The sequence below is a fragment of the Lissotriton vulgaris genome, chromosome 5 (genome assembly GCF_964263255.1).
Source record: "Lissotriton vulgaris chromosome 5, aLisVul1.2, whole genome shotgun sequence".
Lineage (NCBI taxonomy): Eukaryota > Metazoa > Chordata > Amphibia > Caudata > Salamandridae > Lissotriton > Lissotriton vulgaris.
Window position 1 is genome coordinate 1,393,371,218 of NC_141693.1, and position 17,858 is coordinate 1,393,389,075.

Consider the following 17,858-nt stretch of genomic DNA (forward strand, 5'->3'; position numbering starts at 1 on the left):
AGTGGCGTCCATGAAGGGCCGCGCTGAGCCAGGAAAACTCGGACACTGCCACAACTAACAGAGTGTGCGAACACAAAGGGAACAAGCATTTGCAATAAGTGTACACTGTAACACTCAAAGTAAAGGGGTCAGTAGCCATGGAAGGATACAAATGACAACATGGCATAGTAAGGTGGGACGAAAAATCCTCATTATCAATCAGAAGACAGAATTTAAGAAAGACAAACGTAAAAGCCAATGAAAAATATGGGCGGAGAGTCAGGGTAGCTTGTCTCCCCATACTGCACTAATGCATACCTAGCAGAGTGAGCAGCGCATGCACGCTGCTGCTAAAGCTCGACCTAAAAAATTCTGTAGTGTGTTGGAAAAAGATTTTAAGAGGATCAATATAAATCCAAACACTTTGCTGGGTAATGTACATATAGTGAATATACACAGATTCCTGATTGCAACACATTATCATTTGAGTGCTATTTAGTTTTTTCAGTAAAACTGTATGTCTGTGAAAAGATAGTAACTATTTCAATAGAAAATGTGCGGTCTGTAAATGATAATGCACTGCAACTGATGCTTTAGCAACATTTAAAAAACAACTTCTTCTTATCCATTAAATAGAGTTGGGTCACGAAGGGTTGTTGTTCTTAGAAGTGGGTGGTGGATCTAACACGTTTGAGAATCACTGATGTAGAGGCATTTCAAAGAGGACTTCACAATCCTTGGTGTTTTAATAAAATCATTCAGATTAGGGCCTGACCTAAGTGTTCTAGTAATTTGGCTTTAAGGGCTGTAATGGTGGGAATATGCAAGGTGCCTAGATGATTTGGGAAATAGAGATCTATTATTAGAAAGATAAAAAGATTAGAAAGACATATATTTCTTTTATGACAAGGACTATTATTTTCACGTGGTCCAGTTTGGGTGGTTTATGTTGTGAGGTGAGGAAGATTATCAGATTTAAGTGTTTTTTTAACAGTGGCATGCTGTAGTGTATTGTACAGTAATCTCATTTATATGGCCGGGATGCCTATCACCCCCTCCCAACACAATCCCCAAGGATGGGAAGACGGACGCAGTTCTGAACTTTTGGAAGGCGGGAGGGAGTTACCCTCCCGGCCGTATTTATTAAAATATGAAACAAAATTAAAACATTAAAATAACAGTTTCATATCATGTGCAATTTTTTATTTATACATTTCGCTGCAGTCACGTTTATTGGCTAACCTTAACAAATCTCTAATACAAAGGTTCTCCTAGCCGAGTCTAAACATCCTGCAAATGCATACTTTCTAAATAAAAATTGTACATCCTAACTTTACGGGCCAACGGCAAGGTCGTAACCGGTGTCAGATCCCTACTACCAGAACTCCCCCCTCACGGTGTGAGGGGCGGGCGCACAGAGGACTGTACCTCTGTGCCAACTTCCAATTTCCCTTGTCTTAGCGGGGGCCCCTTATTTAACTCAACGCCATCTTAATGGTCGTCCGAGGACTCGTGTGAGGTGTCTAGAAGGTAGCGTAGACCCCCCTCCCACCCCACACTGTTCACCATATCCGCCGTCGCGGGTATCCTGGCCCCGGGAAATTCCTAGGAGGGGCATCGAGCCGCCTCCTCCCCTGGGAGGGGCCTATGACCGCCTTCCCTTCGGCGACCCCATACTTAGTGGGTGCCGCCTCCCCGTGTGAGGGGCCAATGGTCGCCTCCCCCCAGGCGCTCCCATCCATAATGGGTGGCGCCCCTCCTCTAGGGATCTTGAAATTACTGCTCACTGATCATGACCTTACCGCCACAGGCCGGATAGTTGACCGGCTATCCGGACCCCCCACACTCCTACTAAAGGTCATGACTATACAAACCCTTTAACCATGCTATGAAGTCTCCTATGAGTAAGACATTCCCCTCCCGGGACAAATGAACCCCATCTTCGAGATACATGTTATCCCCCCGGATACATCCATGCGGAATGCAGTGCAACTGTCCTGAAAGAAACAATCTACCCAGCTTGTTATTGACTTTCTTTACTGAATGATTCAAAGCTGACACAGAGAGGGCCCCCCGCCACACCTTCCTTGGAATCATGTGTGACCATGCTATCGTGCACCCCGGAATCCTCTTTGCCAACCAGCTAACAGTGGATAGAACCCGCTCGAGGAGTACTCGCCGACCGAGCGCCACCAAATCATTGCCTCCCAGATGCACTATGATTATAGACAGCGGTGACCTTGTCCGCCCTAACAGTTCCTCAACAAAACACTGAAACTGGTCAATACAGAGCCCGCCCCTTCCATGGAAGGTCACCCTGTACCCGTATTCCCCAGCTGCGTGAATCATGTCACCTGCTTTGAATACGTCCGCGGCACGCCTCACGTATGAGTGGCCCACGACCCACACCACTCTTTCCTCAGCCGGTGATCTTTGACCGCTGGTCCCCAGGTGTCGGGTCAACTGCCCAGTCCGCCCCGCCTCGCAGGCTCGCGAAACTGTAAACCAAACAAAAGACAAGAAGCGTGAGTGCATGACATTAGCTTCACAACATGTGCAACCGCACATACCTTTTATAACTGTTCGAGGACCATCGTCCCAATTGTTTCACCATTTCCACACTCTGACCCCTGGCTGTAGCTTCTGTAGCAGCCCCTATCCTGAAGGAATGGGTCCCAAAATCGCTCGGGTCCAAGCCCGCTGCCGCGATTGCCAAAGTTAACACCCGCTGAAACTGAAACCTTGTCAGTGGGGTGGCGTCGATGTGTCTCAGCAAGCTTCCCCCCATGCTACCGCCCTTTGCGCCAGGTATTCCTCAACGCACTGCACCGGGCACATGGGGGACCCTCGCATGCGCTGAACAACAATACTGTCCCCCATCGCACCCTGGTCGGTTTTAGACCTGGCTATTGTGATTACCATTGAATCACCCTTGATCTGAACGTGTTCCCGACACAGTCCTTCCCCCACATCCTTCTTATTTTTTGCCACCAGCTCGCTCACCCGCATAGCCCCATGGAATGCTAATGCGAAAGCGGCCCGGAACAGCACTGCTTCGGACTGGGAGGAACATGTCGCGGGGAGCACTGACAGCACCAGGGACAATCTTTCTAACCCAATCGGGCGCCTCTCGTCTATTCTATGACCCTCGAGGCGCTGCCACCCTCGTAGTGCCTTCTTTACCAAAAAGGACGATGTAGGGTCCTTGATGCCATAAGCCTGCGCCATGAATGCAATGGCGGCCCGGTGCCTAGTGGCCGTCGCTGCTGATCGGCCTGCTTTGTGGAGTGCTACTAAAAACTTCAGTACATACTCCTCCTGTCCCCACTTATCCCCTCCTGCTGGACCCAAAAATGCACAATAGGAACGAAACGCTCCTTCGTACGCCTTCCATGTCCTGGGGGCTAAGCTGGCTCCCACGAGGTCCTGTAATCCGGGGCACCGAGTGACCAGAGAGCTTCGGGAAATGGTGCCGCCACTAGATCCGCAGAAGGTAGATAACCCCTGAAGGCCTGCATGTGGGAACGAGAGAGTGCATCAGCCGCCTGGTTCAGTACACCCGGCACATTCCTTGCCCTAAACTGAACGTTCAGTCTCATGCACAGTAGTACAATTTCCTTTAATAATCTCAAAATCAACTTGCAGCGTGCTGCCTGGTTATTTATGCATTCAACCACGGTCATGTTATCGGACCAAAATACCACTGAGTGATCACGGAAATTGTCCGGCCATGCCTTCAGGGCCACCAAAATGGGGAACAACTCAAGAAACCCAATGTTACCTGTTAGCCCACTGGTGTGCCACCACGTCGGCCATGTTTGCGCCGACCATCGATTACCAAAGATGGCGCCAAATCCCACGCTCCCTGCCGAGTCGGTCCACAAACCCAGCTCGTCCGAGGATGCTGGTGGTTTGCTCCATACCACTCGACCGTTGAAATCCGCCAGAAATGCCAACCATATGCGCATATCCTGGCGAACCTCTGCAGACAGTCTCGTGCGGTGGTGTCCTTTTCTGAGACCGACCATGGCTTGTGCAATAGAGCGGAAAAAGGGGCGGGCCATTGGTATCACTCTGAGGGCAAAGTTAAGCTGGCCCACCGCTTGCTGCAACTGATGGAGAGTTACCTTCTCTTTGCTAATGCACAATTCTAGCGATGCCCTAAATTTCATTACTTTGTCCCTGGGCAAACGGAAGCATCCCTCCACTGAATCGAGCTCAATTCAAAGAAACTCAAGTGAAGTAGATGGCCCCACCGTTTTCCCGGGTGCCAATGGCACGCCGAACCGTTTCATGAGATTGTAAAATTCCAGTAAAGCCTGTGCACATTCCGTGTCACCGGCTGGCCCCAAGAACAAAAAATCATCTAGGTAGTGCATAACCTGTGTATAGCCCGTAGCTCTGGTGAATGCCCATTGCAGAAAACAGCTGAATTTCTCAAAATAAGCACAAGAGATGGAGCAACCCATTGGCATACATCTATCCATGTAATAGCGTCCTCGAAACACAAAACCTAACAGACGCTGATCCTGAGGATGTACCGGGAGCAACCGGAATGCTGACTCAATATCCGATTTAGCCATCAGCGCTCCGGGCCCCAGGCGATTCAACATGGCGACGGCCTCATCAAAGGATGCGTACCGCACCGAACAGACTCCTGGATCAATCGCATCGTTTACCGAAAGACCCCTAGGAGCCGACAAGTGATGAATTAACCTAAACTCACCTGGGTCCTTCTTGGGGACTACACCCAACGGTGAACAAATGAAATTAGGAACTGGCGGGTGCCTATATGGGCCGGCGACCCGGCCCCGGGCAACTTCCTTCGCAATCTTGCTTTCTACCACCATCGGGTGCTGCTGAACGGACAGTTGATTTCTGCACAGTGAGTCCCTCCGAAAATCCCCCGCCGGGATGTGGAAACCATACGAGAAGCCGTCCCGTAACACCCCATCGGAGACATGATCAGGGTATTCCTTTAGCCAGGGGATCATTGCTATGATATCTACGGGGGTAGGTAGTGGTACCCCTTGGCCGATATTAGACCTGTTTGGTACCTCCTCTACCCCCGGTATCCCCATTCTTGGCTCTGCACGAACTCTCCGGGTGCGAAGATTGTCCGCAACCTGCACACTCATGCCTGAACTTACATGTCCCATGTGGCCTCGTGCACTTGCCTCTGTTAAAATTCCAGCAAACCCCTTTTCTACCCCCATTCCCACCACTCCTGGGTTGGTGATCACCTGCGTGGTTTGTTCGAAAGGGCGCCACTGATTGATGGCGGGAAGGCGCCAACCCATACTCGCCAAGCGAAGACGACTTTGTCATGCCCGGCAGGAGCTGCTTCTGCCAAGAGACGGAGTCGAGACAGTCCCACATCAGAGACGAATCGTGCTCCTTGGCCTTACGAAACTTACTATCATAACCCCTCCATTGATCGCCCTCATATGTTTCATAGAAATCCATTATGCGTGTCTGATAACAGGCTAATTCAGTCATAATCTCTGGCTTATGTTCACCCATAATAGCAGTAAACATCCCAAAGGCCTTGGCCCAATTAGAGATCGTCTCATCCACCCTGAAGCCCGCCATTTTTGCGCGCCACACACTTGGATGCAACAAATCCTTCTGAGCCTTAACATACTCAATCTCGTGATGGTCAGTCAGGAGCGAAAACATATTTACATATTTATCAGCCCAAATCATCTCTCGTGGCCAGAGGAATATGCTGAACTACTCTCTCCCTTTTTGAGGGCAAAGACCCCCCATTTGCCATTGGCAATGGCTGCTTACCAGACTCCATTACTGGTCCCGCTGATTTTCCACCGCCAGCCGCTGGTTCTTCCGAGGGAATCTGTGAGGGGACAAGAGAGAGATTCGCCTTCGCAGCATCTCGCGATTGCCGCAACTGCTTCATTAGCAACCTAGCCTCTTTGGCCGTGTCTCCGGGTGCCGTTGCACCCTCGGTATTCTTTCCAAGCCATGCGGCCAAATGGGCGGCCAACTCCGGAGGCATTTCCTCCTCGCTAGTGGGCGTAACTACAACCGGAATCGGTTGACCTGCATCCGGGATCGGTACCGGGGCCTCAACTGGACTAACTGGGCTTACCGGGGGTGACTCGGGAACTGGGGACTCCTCCCCTGCCGCCCTATTCCTGGCCCTTTTACCTCTCCCTGCGGGGACTACTCCCGGCAATGCTGGTCCGATGACCTTCTTCGGTCTGCCCGTATTATTCATTGCCGCCATCTGCTTTTTCATGCTCGCCATGTCTTTCATCAGCATGCAGAGCATCTGCTCCGTCCCTGCCTTCTTTCCGGCCTTCTTGCCAGGCATCGTTGTCAGATACTCGACCCTTGCTGTTTAGCTGGTCAACGAGGTCCTGGATCCGGAGGTCCGAAGTCGCTGGGAGAGAAGGCTCCTGGAAGAGAAACACAAAAATTACAAGTTCTCAAAATTGCTCCTTGTTCCGTCGAGGGCTCACGTGCAACGAGAGGGTGCAGCTTCCAAGCACAGGAACAAGAGGATGCTTCTTTGGATTGTTGCTCCTTTTATTCCTCTTCGGGAGGGCGTGTACCCTCCTCTGGTATGCCTACAGGGCGTGGCCAACGGTGCAGGTGTCTAGGACAACCCCTCTTGGGCGGGAAAAGGCGCGCCCTGGCTACGCCGCTTCGGGCATACCAGCCGAGACACGCCCCCCGCCCAAAAATGGTTTCCCGGGGGGATCCGGGCACCCCACCATACGTTCGGGGGGACCGAGTGGTCGCCCCTTTCCATTTGTGAAAGCATCCACATTGTTTGAAACACGCTTAAAGCAGCAGAGTTGACGATTGGTAATGGAGCATTCAGGTGTAGAAGTAAAGGATTTGATGATGTCTGATTAGGAAAAACATGAAGATGGTCAAGTAGACACTGAGTCAAGTGAAATATTTGGCCAAGTCTGATTTGAGCAGATATTTGGAATTCAATTTGATATTCCCGGAAATATTTACACAGGGTTGCGCTCAAGGGAATCTGCAAGTGTTACTGCATCTGAAATTCTCTGAGAATCACAAATGACCGGCATTTACTCCATACATAGTAGCAACTATAAGAGGTAAATGTTATACTTTTAAATAACTTTTGATGCATGCACAATGGGAGTGAAAATTGAGAAAAGAACCGATAGCACCATCTGACTTGAGTTCAGAGCTGGTATGTGAATCGTGAGGGTTAAGAGTATGGTCAACCAAGAGAGTTTTGTGCAGCAACAGAACTATGGCATGGCTGGCTGTCCTATGGCGAAAGCAGTACTGTAATGCCCATCATAGACATCATTCTACCCTTTGCCAGTAATCATCCCTCACAAATCTTGTAAGGAAACATTCCTTTACCTGGCCACTTAACGAACTTGCGAGCGCAGCTGCTTCATTGATCATTCTAAGTAAATCAAGAAAGTCTGTGTCTTGATAGTCAAACCGTTTCCCAAAGATGACAGAACAGGTGACATTGGAAGCTGCGTTGCTTACGTGAAGTGTTGGGTCAAAGGGCAACCCTGTTGGGAAAAAAAGAAAAGCAGCAGATTATTACCATGTGCGGAAATATGGCAATGCATCATGGTATTGAAGGGATGCTCAGCCTCACACAGTAAAAGATACATTTTAAATGAGAGTTCCAGTGCCCTCTCTCCTTCTTTGAGTTTCTAAAACCTTTCTGACAAAAAGTGCAGTCTGCACAGAAGTATAGATTACAAGTTACATTCTAGAAACATTCATGGGGGACTGCACTGGACCATACAGGCTAGTCTTGTAATCACTGGCCGCTCCCACAGGCGATATTCTTCAGAATGGCACAGGCCAGAGGCACCCTGTGACGTGCTGTACATACTTCCACCAGAGCTCAGCTTGATCACTTTGCACACTCAAGATACTCAGCAGATCATCTTTCAAGTTGCACTATTTTGACACCCACCACTACCATCACCTAGATCATTTCTATAGAACAGAGGAAAAGTGTCCTAGCTTGGCTGGAGTTGTGGACATCTTCTGGGGCAATCGACCTCCTCTCCAAACCATGCAAGGCTTAAAGAAATGTCAAGATTGCAGACTCACTGGAAGGCCCGGAACTCGTCACTGTCTCCTATTCCTCTGCATTCTCTCCGTAGCAAGTGTGATTGATGCAACACCTTCACAGGGCATGCTCTGTTTTGCTCTCTACAGCTCCACCTCTACCTCTGAGCGTAATCTAGACTCCATTACGCAGGTGGTGCAAACCAGTGAGGTGAGTTGACCCTGTTGTGCCGATCTCATCTCCATGCAATTACTACTCTATGAAATGCACCACATAAGGTGGGCTTCTCAAACAACCAAATAGCTCTCCTGAAAACAAGTGTACCTCTGTTGGTAGAATATTGGGGCAATGTGGGAGCACTGTCCTAATTAAATAAAGACATTGGCAATAGCCTACTTCTCTGAATCACAATAATGCCCTTTCACAGCCTGTTTAAAACGGAAAAGGTACCAAATAATGGCAAATGCCAGATCCATTTATCCACCCCGTCTATGTGCTAAAGTGACAGTGTAGTGTTGGCTTTCCAGCTTATTCACTGCTGTCATCTTTTGGAATGTGATTATTCATGATGACATAACACATCGAACAACCCAAGACTGTTTCAACATCTTTAACAGACAATTAAAAGTTATATCTTGGAATGCAGCAGGACTACATAATTGCCCAGAGAAGTTTGATTTTTTATTTTCCTTACACGCAGATGTGATATGTATTCAGGAAACATGGGGTAAAAACAGCCTACATGGAGGGAAAGAATATTTTGTCCTTGAGGCCGCCGCTACACCTTCAAAAAAAGGCCATGCGAAAGGTGGAATTGCCTGTTTCTTATTAAATTCACTACAATGGCAATTTTCCCATTACACGGACACTAGTAATCTCTTTCAATCAATAACTATTAATAATATAGAGTCTGTAGGAAGACGTTCTTCTCTTGTAATTTTAAATGCATACATTCCACCTGAAGATACTTTTAACATTGTTTTGAAGCGAATGTTTTCCTATGTAAAACAATTATTAGAGCTCGATCAGCCCCCTTATATCTTACTTATGGGTGACTTAAATAGCAAAGTGTCTAATTCAAGTATAGATATGTTTAGAAACAAATTTAAGGAAGAAGCATATAATATACCCCAAGCAATCTTTCCAAGTAAAATAAAAACTAATAAAAGAGGAAAGATATTACTTGAAGAACTTAGCTATTTAGAGGGGCTAATCGGAAATGGTAGGATGCCTTCTGACATTCCCGCTAATTTTACACATAGGTCATTTAGGGGTGAATCCATCCTGTATTATGTGATCACGGACTATGATACGTTCCCTTTCATTCGAGACACAATGATCTCTCAATCCTCCTTCAGCGATCATATTGTGATTAACATAACCGTCTCATTACAACCTCCAGATACTGACTCCTGGTCTTTAGCCAATAAAGGAGTTTCTATTCATTGTAAGTCTGGAAGGTGCTTCTGGGATCCTATCACTATGAAGGATGTACAAAATATTCTTGCCCAAACTTTACGAGAATTAGATGAATGGCAGGGTAGGGAATTCTTACACTTCGAAAACTTTAAGAAGAAGCTTACTATGACAGCTAAGAAAACAAGAAATCCTAAGAAGTTGCATTCCCCTCCTAGTATATTAGTACCTTTAAATAAGGAAATAAATAAACTTGTGAGGCAACAGTGCCTTACCAGATCTAGGGAAAATGAGCATAAGTTAGCCTTACTAAGAAGAAGGAGGGCCAGACTGAAAATAAAATTAAAAAGAGAAAAAGAAGATTCCCTCTGGATTAGGTTAAGAGAAGCATCGGCCTTTAATAAATCTAGAGAGTTTTGGTCTATAATAGGGAAGGGATGTGGAGCAAGAACCACCCCTATCCCCATCTCCATTGCTGAAGATGTTTGGATACTATTCATATCTAGTCTGTACGCATCTAACGGCGTAGAGGGTGATAATTGGGACTTAGCCCCGAATAGCGTGCATAATATAGAGCTCCCGACCGAGAAAACCATAGCTTCGTGATAAAGAGTATGCGCTCTTCCAGAGCTATGGGTCCGGACGAGTTGCCCATGTCATTAATGAAGCAAGATGTCACCTCCTGGAGTAGGATTCTTCTCCCAGTGTTTCATGCATGCCTCCTATCGAGATCAGTCCCTGACTCATGGAGGGGAAGCATATTAATTCCCATATTTAAAAAGCGAGAGTGGGATAATCCTACGAATTATCGTTTAATAGCTCTATTGGACTCAATAGGAACATTTTTTGCTAAATATCTTTTAATATTAATTACTGAATGGATAGAACTAAATAGTATTTTACCCTTGGAACAAACCGGATTTCGCAAAGAGCATGGCTCACTTGATAATTTACCAGCATTACAGGTGATTGTCGACAAATATGTACGTGTTCGAGGTGGTGGAATATATGTGGCATTTATAGACTTCTCCACAGCGTTCAACAAGGTGGATCGTCCAACGCTGTGGAGAAAGCTTGTAGCTTTAGGCATGCCAATACAGTTACTTGAACTTGTAAAGTCTCTTCACTCGAACACGTGGTGTAAGGTACTACAAGGCGGAGAAAGGGGTCTTTCTCAATCTATCCCTTCTCCGAATGGGTTAAAACAAGGGTGTATACTGGCCCCTATATTGTTTTCACTTTATACGGCAGACCTACCTACTTCCATTTCTGCTTGTGGTGGGCAAGCCCCGAAAATTGGAGGATCATCTATATCGGTTTTAATGTATGCATCTTAGATTTAACCCCAAAGGGCCTGTCTAACCGCTTACATGCATTAAATCAATTTGCAGAAGCACATTACATGAAGATTAATATTTCAAAAAGCAAAATTATGTGCATTTTTGGAAAGAAAAAATGTAGGTCTGAAAACTATAGTTGGGCCATAGGAAGACAGAAACTAGAGGTGGTTAAAACCTACACCTTCTTAGGTAAAATAATTTCAGCAAACCTAAGTGAGAAACCCCACATCGAGCACAATTTAAGTAAAGCATCGGCTCATGGTATGGGGTTATGTTCCTTGTACAACGTTACAGGGAAGAGACACTTTGCTCTAAATTCATCCAAAAATAGTGTAAGGATCCCTGCAACTCTACTGTACGGATTAGAATTAGTGGAGTTAAAACACTGGGGATTCTTGCAAAAAATGGAAGGAAAGGTGCTAAGAAGAATTTCTTCCCTAAATACAGCTTGCTCTGTATTTTCATGCAGACTGGAATTCGGACTCCGAAGTTGTTGGGTTCAGGGGTTGATTGCCCTCGTAAGGTGGGTGGCCCGTTTAGCGAGAGGTAAACCGAGTACCTTACGGGAAGCCATTAAAAATGAACTTCTGGGCAACTTTAACGAGTTTTCCATGTTAGTAAAAAACTTTAGAAAAGCAGTAACTCTGTTAGAGTTGGATGTAAGCACATTGTTTTTACTTACTCCTTCTGAACTAAAGGCTAAATTAAAATGTGCATCTTGGGAACTCAGTTTTAAAATGGATATGATTGCCCAACAAGGAAAAAGAGTAAGGCAATCACTGTTAAACACATATACACCAAAGCTGGCCCAACAATACCTCACCTGGAATATTCCCCATAGAGTCCGTAGATTATGGTACCTTTTAAGACAAGATTTGCTCCCACTAAATCTCCTTTTTGCAAAATGGTATGGTGTATCTCCTATATGTAATCTTTGTTATAGTGCCATACAGGATCGTAATCATGTCTTGTTTATCTGTCCCGCACTACGCCCATTGCGTATTAAATGGTTAAAACCTATTTGTCTACAATTAGGAATTTTAAATGTAAATACTTTTTTCCATGCACTTTACTGTCCGCCAAATGAAATGTTCTGTTTCAGAATTTTTAACTTTTTTAAAGGGTTTTTAGATATTTATTAATGATACATAGAGAGGAGTTAGATGATTGTTCGACCAGTGAATATGAAGTGTTTCCTTGTGTTCTGTTTTTTGTAATTTTCATTGTAAATTAATATTGTATAATTGTGTGTTTATTTTATGTGGCCCTCATTTGAGAGCCAAAAACATAATAAACTTAAACTTGAAACTAAACTCATGATGACATATTAGAATGTTGGATTCTGAGCTCTAAGCTCTAGTCAGTTGGGAGCTTGGGACTGGGCTGAAAGGTGACAGCTCCTGGTGGGTTTACTTGATTTTATCTTATTCTTATTATCTTAATATTCATGAATTACCACCTTGTACCATCTTAGTCAATAAAAACCTATCATTACAAGTACCTACGTGGACCTGATCATCGTTTACTTCACTACAGACTGTTCGACCAAGTGCCCTTAACATGCTGGCAAACACCAACTAGAATATTAAGGAGGCTGGTGATGATGAGAATATTGAGATGTGATGTCACCGGTGAGAGGCTTCAATTATGTCTTTTCTGGTGTCATTTGTGTCATCGGGATGACATTGTGGGAATGAGCAATGGCTAACCCAATCAATCAATCAATCAATCTATCTATCTATCTATCTATCTATCTATCTATCTATCTATCTATCTATCTATCTATCTATCTATCTATCTATCTATCTATCTATCTATCTATCCCTTGCGCGTGACAGTGATGTCACCAGCTGGAATGCTCACGGCTGGATGTTCTACGGTGACAATTCCCCTGTGAGTTGAGTTGTCAGTTAACGTTGTCCTGTTTGCTAGCCTTACTGAGCACTCCTGCTCAGGGTGTGTTGTCTTATGAACTTAATAAATTACTTGCACCTTTAAGCTGATTCCGGAGTATGACTCTACAGGTCCTTTTTTAGATTTGGCTAGCTGGATACTCCATAACAAACAAGGCAGATGTCTCATCCAACATTTTACAGGTGCCTTGTATCCTCTGGCACTTGTAATTCGGGGACTAAATATCTGCCATGTTTTGATGGATTATCCAGCCTGTCTAACTGTAAATAGGGCCCTAAGCATCTGTTACGGAATTCAAAATCTTCCTGTGGGTCAAGGTCCAAAGTGAAGGTCATTGTCAAGATCCAGCTAAAGCTGTGGGATTTGATGTCAAAACTCAGTTTTGATAGAGTATTCTTTCTGACACACTCTTAATAGGGGTCAAAGCCCATGGAAGGGAATTCAAAATCTTACAGTGGGGCAAGGTGGAAGATGGTGGTTATTGCCAAGTTCTAGCAGAAGCTGTGGGTTTTGATGCCAAAAACTCAGTTTTGATGGAGTATCCTTTCTGCCAGACTCTAAATAGGCCCCTAACTCAGAAATTAAATTAAAAACCTTCCATTGAGTCAAGGTCGATGACGGTGATAATTGTTGAGCATCCCCTAAAGTTGTGGATTTTGGTCCAAAAATCTCAGAGCATCACAAGCCTACATTTTGTGGTTGCTGAGGGTACTTTGGAGGCTGGATAATTTGCCGCCTCTCCCAATTAACGGTTTTACTATCAGACTTAGGGCCTAATTAAGGATTGGGCAGATGGAGTACAGTCTGTCAGGGTGACAGTGGACATTACCTCCGCCACGAGACAAACTACTGTTTGTCAAATTTAGAGACTGGCCCTGCAGGCTTCTTTGTACATTGAAAGGAAACACCAGCACAGTTGTTCCACTTAAGGTGCAAAAAAAAAGTTTGGTGAAAATCCCATGTGCTTTTAAAGGGTGTTCATCAAACTTTTCCAAAATTTTTGTTTTTATCAGGAGTTTGTTCAGAAAAATGTTGGGAGTTTGATCTGAAAAACAGAAAACTAATGTCCCTCACACCCTTGAGGGTAATTTTACATTTCTGCTCCTGCCTCTAAACCATCAGGCCGTTGGAGCTAATGGGTCGACAGAAAGCTAAGGTCTGCCTGTCTCTAAGTGAGGCAGAAGGACACAAGGTTTGGCAGGCAGGGTATACCATAGCATTTGTGGTAGAGTACCCTGTACACCAAACTCTAAATCAGGACCTAGGTCCATTTCTTTTGGTTCTCAAAATTCACCAGAATGGCAAGACTGTTCATTATTGCCGGGCAGGGTATGAATACCTTCACCATGCAGTCCAGTGGAAGCTTTTGTGAAGTGGGCAAAAAGTTCTGAGTGAGAAGAACCTTGTTCCTTGCCCACCTTGGAAGACCTGGGCAAGCACCTTGATCCGGTCCTCCATCCCACTTTTCTCCAACTGCTGAGAAAGTTCAGTCTGGCCAGACCCCCACCATATGCTTCTAAGGGCAGGCTTCTAGTTGACTGGTCACTCTTCGGCCAGGTCTCTGGCTGAGGTCAGGTTTGTGTGGTTAACAGGGCACTTTTAGAGTCAGGAGTCTTTATTTTCTGTGCACCTAATGCAGGCAAACAGAAGGCCAGCCACTTTATCATTTGAGGGCACTTCTAGTCCTTGGGTGTCAGCAGGAGTCTCCGAGTCATTTAGTCATCCTCTTCTTCCAGCAGGAGTCGGAAGTCTTTTTTCTTCCAGATGGGCCTTCTTTTTAATGTCTATTCTTCTCTGGTACAGGAATGTTCTGAGGAGGTGGAAGTTTAAGTGCAAGATTTATCCAACGCACTAGCTAATGAATGGAGACAATTTACCACTCAAGTTATTATTTCATTACAGTACACCACCTCCTTTTGCAACACTTTAAACTTGCTTTATTGTAAATTTATCCAGGATCCCCTGTTCCATGATGTCATACCTGTCTGCCACCTTCTTAGGTAATGCCCTATTAAGGTACGTATGCATGTATGGGGTAATTCTATAGTTCAAAAGTAGCAAAATGGCAATGGAGTGCTGTACAGGTTAAAAGATATGCATAAAGTCAATGAGTGACAAGAGAGGCAGCTATGTTGTGGACTCTTAATGTATGGTGATGTAGTGCTCATGGTAGTGCATGGTCAAATATTTTCTAAACTGTAGCAGCATTGATATGTGTCTTATGGGTTTGGGAATATTGCTCTAGATTCGGGAGATAATCTTTTGTGAATTTCTGAGATTCACCACACTGCCACTTATATCACTGCAGCACAGTGTAGGTTTGCCCCCTATGGATGGTTCATCACAAAAGTTGGGCCAATGGCCGTGTGCAGGGGGGATTGGGTGCAGGGCATCAGGGAAAGTCTAGTGCCAAACCAGCAGTGAGTGGTCAAACTGTGCATAGTTGAAGTTGGTCACACGGACTGTCGTCTTGTGAAGATCTACACTCAATTGGAGCAGGGTAGCCAACCCCACCTGCACACTGTCTTTGTACATGTGTAGCGAGTGTTGGGCCCATAGCCCACAGGCATGAGCCAAAGGTGAGAGTGAGGCAAAGGGTAGGTTTTTGCTGAACTGGTGGAAGTGTATGTGCCTGTTTATGTAATGTGGATTGCGAGTCAGTGCGGCTTCTTGAGGCATGGCATAATGTGGCTGCATCTTGGGAGTTTGAGAATGAGTTTTGCTCATACTCCACTCAGTGGAGTATAACGCCTGATAAAAGTCTCTAAGAGTATTACAAATGCAACAGGATATGTATGTTTAAGTATTTATACTTGTGGGTTACTGATCACTGGAATATATTGCAGTGCCTACTGCTGTCGCAACTGTATGGCTAATGGGCATCTACCCCTTCTCACAATAGTGTTGCTTTAATTAAATTGCATAGTTTCTGCTTTACAGATGAGCAAATTGATTTAGTTTCAGTAGCCTACAAAGCTCCCCTTGGATTGTGTGTTCATGTAAGAGAGGGTTAGTGCTGTCACTTGCTCCTTTAATTCTCTCTTTCTTTGTTGTGAAGAGCATCATTTGCTCTTACATGCTTTTCCGTCTGCCCAAAGAATTTGGGTAGGGTCATTCTCCTTCGCATATGTGTTGAGCATGGAGTGCAATTTCACCTTGTCCTGTGGTAGCCTGTAATGAGACACCCCCTCCATTTTCTCGTTGGGGGGTTGAATAACCTATGTCAAGCCAAAATCTGTCTTTCATCATGCTCAGAAGTGCTGTTTGGTGTTATGATGGTATCTGGTTTTTGACCCAGGAATGTAGTCGATGTCAGAAAACCTTTACTTGAGCATGTGCTGTGTACATAGGAGGTGGGCCCAAGTGTAAGTAAGGAAGTAAATAATTTTTTTATTGTTTTTAGGTTAATAAAAACCGTTACAAAAATGCATTGAAAACAAGTCTCCACAAGAGAAATTAAAAGAAAACTTTTAAAGCAAGAATTTTGGTTAAAAAGAATAACAAGAGTAAAAAACAGTAAAAATGCGGGTGGGGCATATTGTTCATGGCAGCTTGATCTAAGCCTGAGGTTTTCTCTCATCCAAGTGCCTGGATTGTTTCTTTCTGTTCTGCTAGTTTCAGGAATTTCACCAGCTTCCCGTTTAGTGGCGGGAGACCAGGATCAAAACAGGCGAGGACGGCTTGTCTGCGTGTGCGGACTCCTAGTTCGTTAAAGGCTGTTTTCAACAGGGCTGCTCTTTCCTCATTCATCCTCAAACAAGTGCCTAATAGATGTTCTAAGTCTTAGAACCCTGTACCGCAAAGCCGGCATTTGGTCCCGTAGTTCAGTCTCAGCCACGGTGGTAGGTGAGGGATGGCAGGTAGGATCCCTAGCCTGTGTTTTAAAAAGGCTTCTTTATTTTTCCGGCCATACCCCAGACTAAAATATGCTTGGAGCCCCAGTGTTTTATATGTACACAGGGTCATCCAGGCATGGCGCCTATGAGAAAACGTGGCTTTGTCCTCGACATGCAAGTGTCTCTTTAAGCTCTTGTTCACTGTGTGCTTGAATTGCGCGTGCGATATAGGAGTCTCCCATAGCTCTTTCAGTCCTGTGATGGTCAGGGGCTCCTCTAAGTATTTTTTCGCCGGCATTCTAGATGAACTAATCATATCTTGCCAGAGCTGTCAGTTCAAGGTGTTTTCTGGAGAGTTCTTTAATTCATGCCAGCACTTAATGTGTGACCCTCTTCGTGCAAGCGTTTGGCATGTCAGGCCAAATTCTAGCCGAATCTGGGCTTGCAAAGTATAGGCTGGCAAATTGAAGAGAAGTCTATAGGCCTTTGAAATAGTTGTGTCCTGAAGTTTTGCGTCAGTTCCTCTTAGGGCCTCGCTGCTGTACGTAATTGATGACTCTATTTTGATTTTAGCTACTCTAAATAGTGGCAGTAGAGTCTCACCGCTCAAGTTGGATTTTAGCTGTTTCAGTGTCGTGGTTATTAGCATGCCTTTCCTCTTGATGGCCTCTAGTTGGTTTAGGTAGCGGCCGCCTTTGTCGACTAGGATCCCAAGATATTTGTATTCAGAGCAGTTTGAATTTACTTTTGTGCCAAGCTTCCAAGTGTGTGAATTTTTGTTCCCAGTTATGGACAGAACTTTTGTCTTGCTGATATTCACTTCTAGTAGGTTTTCGACGGCATAACCATAAAGCGTGTTAATAAGATTTTGAAGACTGACTTTCGTGTGGCTGACCAGGACCACATCGTGAGCTTAGGATATGCTGGGCAGCGCTTTGGCCCCTAACCGGGGGGCATGGGAATTGTTTTTTTGTTATTTCTGTAAATTTTTATTGAAAACAAATTATATTTACATGGAACATATACATGGGAAACAGTAAGGTAAAAGACATAGAATAAGAAGAAAACGCCCCGGGGGGAGGGAGGGGGCACTTAATATTTTCAGACTTGGCGTTGAGTCCTGTGATTCGTATACTCTTGTGGGTTGCTTCTTAGTTGATTGCCCCTCCGTCCCCCCAACCCTCCATGCGGTTGCGGTCGGGTTTATCCTCTTTCTTATGTTTTGTCCTGTTGCCTGTGCGATTGACATTCACTCGGCCTTTGTAATTCGCCCCCTCCGTGGCTGGAAAGGAGAAAGAGAAAGAGGAAGAAGGAGCTCAGTATAGG

The 17,858-nt window shown here is 45.2% G+C and overlaps 1 pseudogene across 1 annotated transcript in view; it reads right to left on the minus strand.

Annotated features, from left to right (window-relative positions):
• LOC147712644 (cytochrome P450 2G1-like) overlaps positions 1-17,858 on the minus strand; it is a 199,504-nt pseudogene that overhangs the window by 32,455 nt on the left and 149,191 nt on the right. The window contains exon 4 of the transcript XR_015295596.1: positions 7,351-7,511. The product of XR_015295596.1 is annotated as a cytochrome P450 2G1-like (transcript). The remainder of the gene's footprint in view (positions 1-7,350; positions 7,512-17,858) is intronic.